The sequence below is a fragment of the Chiloscyllium plagiosum genome, chromosome 15 (genome assembly GCF_004010195.1).
Source record: "Chiloscyllium plagiosum isolate BGI_BamShark_2017 chromosome 15, ASM401019v2, whole genome shotgun sequence".
Taxonomy (NCBI): domain Eukaryota; kingdom Metazoa; phylum Chordata; class Chondrichthyes; order Orectolobiformes; family Hemiscylliidae; genus Chiloscyllium; species Chiloscyllium plagiosum.
The window spans coordinates 63,081,225-63,085,571 of record NC_057724.1 but is presented as its reverse complement, the minus strand read 5'-3'; positions in this window follow the sequence as shown (position 1 = coordinate 63,085,571).

Here is a 4,347-nt window from a genome sequence, read left to right as displayed (position 1 = left end):
AACAGATTGGGTAACAGATTTTGGAAAGGTGCAGAAGCCACAGGGTAGTAGTCATGAGCGATTTCAACTTCCCAAATATTGATTGGAAGCTCTTTAGATCAAGTAGATTGGATGGGGCGGTGTTTGTGCCGTGTGTCCAGGAATCTTTTCTAACTCAGTATGTAGATTGTCCGACCAGAGGGGACGCCATATTGGATTTGGTACTTGGTAACGAACTGGGACAAGTGATGGGCTTGTTATTGGGTGAGCATTTTAAGATGGTGACCACAATTCTGTGACTTTCACCTTGGTTATGGAGAGAGATAGGTGTGCAACAGGGTAGGTTTTACAATTGGGGGAAGGGCAAATACGATGCTGCAAGATAAGATCTGAGGAGCATAAATTGGGAGCACAGGCTGTCAAGGAAGGACGTCGTTGAAATATGGAACTTTTTCAAGGAACAGATATGATGTGTCCTTGATATGTATATACCTGTCAGGCAGGAAAGAGATGGTCGTGTGAGGGAACCTTGGTTGATGAGGAAGGGTTGAATGTCTTGTAAGGAGGAAGAAGGAGGCTTACATAAGGTTGAGGAAACAAGGTTCAGACAGAGCGTTGGAGGGATACAAGATAGCCAGGAGGGAGCTGAAGAAAGGGATTAGAAGAACTAAGAGAGGGCATGAAAAATCTTTGGCGGGTAGGATCAAGGATAACCCCAAGGCCTTTTATGCATATGTCAGAAACACAAGAATGAGGAGAGCGAGGGTAGGTCCGATCAAGGACAGTAGTGGGAGACTGTGTATTGAGTCAGAAGAGATAGGAGAGGTTTTGAATGAGTACTTTTCTTCAGTATTTACAAATGAGAGGGACCGTATTGTTGAAGAGGAGAGTATGAGTCCCACCGGCCTGCTCCTGGCCCAAATCCCTCCAAACCCTATCCTATTCGTGTCCTTATCCAAATGTCCTTAAAATGTCGTAACTGCACCCGCATCCACCACTTCCTCAGCAAGTTCATTCCACATATGAACCACCCTCTGTGTAAACAATTTGCCCCTCACGTCTTTTTAAATTCTCTTTCCTCTCACCTTCAAAATGTATCCTCTAGTCTTGAAATCCCCCATCCTGAGAAAAAGGCCACTATTATTAACTCTATCTATACCCCTCATTAAGGTCGCCTCTCAACCTGCTGTGCTCCCAGCTTAACCAGCTTCCCTTTAGAAGTCAAAACTTGCTTACCTGACAACATCCTGGTAAATCTCTTCTGAACCCTCTCCAGTTTACGAACATCCTGCCTATAGCAGGGCGACTAGAACTCCATACAAAACTCCAGACGAGGCCTCACCAATGTCCTGTACAACCTCAACATGAGGTCCCAACTCCTACACTCAAAGGACTGAGCAGTTGAGGCTAGCATGCCAAACACCTTTTTAACCATCCTGTCTACATGTGATGTGAACGTCCAAGATTATACACCTGAACCCCGAGGTCCCTCTGTTCCACAACACTACCCAAGGCACTGTCATTAATTGAATAAGCCCTATGCAGGATACAGGGTTAATGGTAGGGTTCTTAGTAAGGTGGAGGGGCAGAGGGATCTTGGGGTCTATGTTCATAGATTTTTGAAAGTTGCCACTCAGGTGGATAGAGCTTGTAAGAAGGCCTATGGTGTATTAGCGTTCATTAGCAGAGGGATTGAATTCAAGAGTCGTGAGGTGATATTGCAGCTGTATAGGACCTTGGTAAGACCACATTTGGAGTACTGTGTGCAGTTCCGGTCGCCTCATTTTAGGAAAGATGTGGAAGCTTGGAGAGGGTGCAGAGGAGATCTACCAGGATGTTGCCTGGAATGGAGAATAGGTCTTACGAGGATAGATTGAGATTGCTAGGCCTTTTCTCATTGGAACGGAGAAGGATGAGGGGTGACTTGATAGAGGTTTATAAGATGATCAGGGGAATAGATAGAGTAGACAGTCAGAAGCTTTTTCCCTGGGTACAACAGAGTGTTACAAGGGGACATAAATTTAAGGTGAAGGGTGGAAGGTATAGGGGGGATGTCAGGGGTAGGTTCTTTACCCAGAGAGTGGTGGGGGCATGGAATGCGCTGCCTGTGGGATTGGCAGAGTCAGAATCATTGGTGACCTTTAAGTGCAATTGGATAGGTACATGGATAGGCGCTTAAGCTAGGACAAATGTTCGGCACAACATCGTGGGCCGAAGGGCCTGTTCTGTACTGTATTGTTCTATTAAATAGGCCATGCCTGACAAAACTCAGTGAATGTTTTGAAAAGGTGTCAATGGTAATGGACTGGGGAATGTCTGTGAATGTTGTTTATATGGATTTCCAGAAAGCACTTAATAAAGTCCCACATAAGAAACTGTTAACTCAGGTATAAACCCATGGGATTGAGGGCAAAATACTGAGAAGCTTGGGAACTTGGTTGAGTGTCAGGCAACAGAAAGTAGAGCTAATGGGTGGGTACCCAAATTTGCAGGCTGTGACCCATTGTGTCCGACAGGGATCTGTGTTAGGGCCTCAATTATTCACATGATCTAATAATAACTATTAATAAATCATGGCATAGAAACTACAGAAAGTTGCGTGTACAGCCCAGACCACCAGGAAAGCCAACCTTCCATCTATTGACTCCATCTACACTCCCCATTGCCTCAGAAAGTCAGCCTCCATCATCAAAGACCCCTCCCAACCCAGTAATCTCTCTTACAATCTCTTCCTCCAGGCAGAAGATACAGAAGCTTGAACACGTGCATCAGCAGGATCAAGAACAGCTTCTTCCGTGCTGTTATTAGCTTTCTGAATGGACCTGTCTAATTTCAAATCTAATGTTGACCTTGCTTTTGTGCACATCCTGCGCAGTCATAACCTTGTGTGCCTCACTCTTATGATCTGTTTGTCCTTGTTTTCTCTGATCAGCCTGTACTGCCTGCAAAACAAAACTTTTCACTGTACTTAGGTGCATGTGACTACAATAAAACAAATCAAATAGAAAATCATATATCCAAATTTGCGGGTAACACAAAGTTAGGTGGCATTTTAGACAGTGTAGACAAAGGGATATTGATATATTAAGTGAATGGGCAAAACTGTATCAGATGGAATTCAATGTAAGCAAATGTGAGGTTACCTATTTTGGACCAAGAAAGGGTAGATCAGGATACTTTCCAATTCGTATGAATTCAAATATAATGGATATCGAAAGACACTTTGAGATTCAGATGCATAGATCTTTAAAATATCACAAACAGGTGCAGAAAGTAATCAAGGAAGGTAATGGGTGGTCTTTATGTCTAGAGGACTGGAGTACAAGGATATAGGAGTTATATTACAATTACACAAAACCCTGGGTAGATCTCTTGGGCACGACAGGTATGGAAAGATATATTTGCCTTGGAGATAATACAATGTGGGTGGACAAGAAAAATACCTGGACTTCAGGGGTTAAGTTATAAAGAGAGACTATATAAATCAGGCCTGTTTTCTTTCAAATTTAGAAAGTTATGGGGTGATCTATTTGAAGGCTTCAAGATATTAACAGGAAAAGACAGAATAAATCAAGACAAACTATTTTCACTGGTTGGAGATTCAAGAACATTGGGGACATAGAGTCATAAAGATGTACAGCATGGAAAACCTTCGGAGAACCAGGGCCAGACTGTTCAGGATAGATGATAGGAAGCACTTCTACACACAAAGGGTAGGAGATGTTTGCAACTTTCTTGATGGTATGTTAATGATGTGGAGGTGTAGGTGTTAGACAAGTTGAAAATCACATGACACAAGGTTATAGTCCAACAGAGTTATTTGAAAATACAAGCTTAATGGCCAAGCCCTGGGGCATGTTGCCAAACAAAGAGACCTAGGGAAGAATGATCATAGTTCTTTGAAAGTGGAACCATAAGTAGATAGGATAGCATTGGCAAGCTTGACCTTATTGGAATTTTTTGAGGATGTAACTCTGAAGATGGACGAGGGAGATCCAGTAGGTGTAGTGTACCTGGACTTTCAGAAAGCTTTTGATAAAATCCCACATAGGCGGTTAGTGAGCAAAATTAGGGCGCATGGTATTGGGGGCAAAGTACTAACTTGGATTGAAAATTAGTTGGCTGACAGGAAACAAAGAGTAGTGATAAACGGCTCCATTTCGGAATGACAGGCAGTGACCAGTGGGGTTCCGCAGGGATCAGTGCTGGGACCGCAGATTTTTACAATATATATTAATGATATAGAAGATGGTATTAGTAATAACATTAGCAAATTTGCTGATGATACTAAGCTGGGTGGCAGGGTGAAATGTGAGGAGGATGTTAGGAGATGACAGGGTGACCTGGACAGGTTAGGTGAGTGGACAG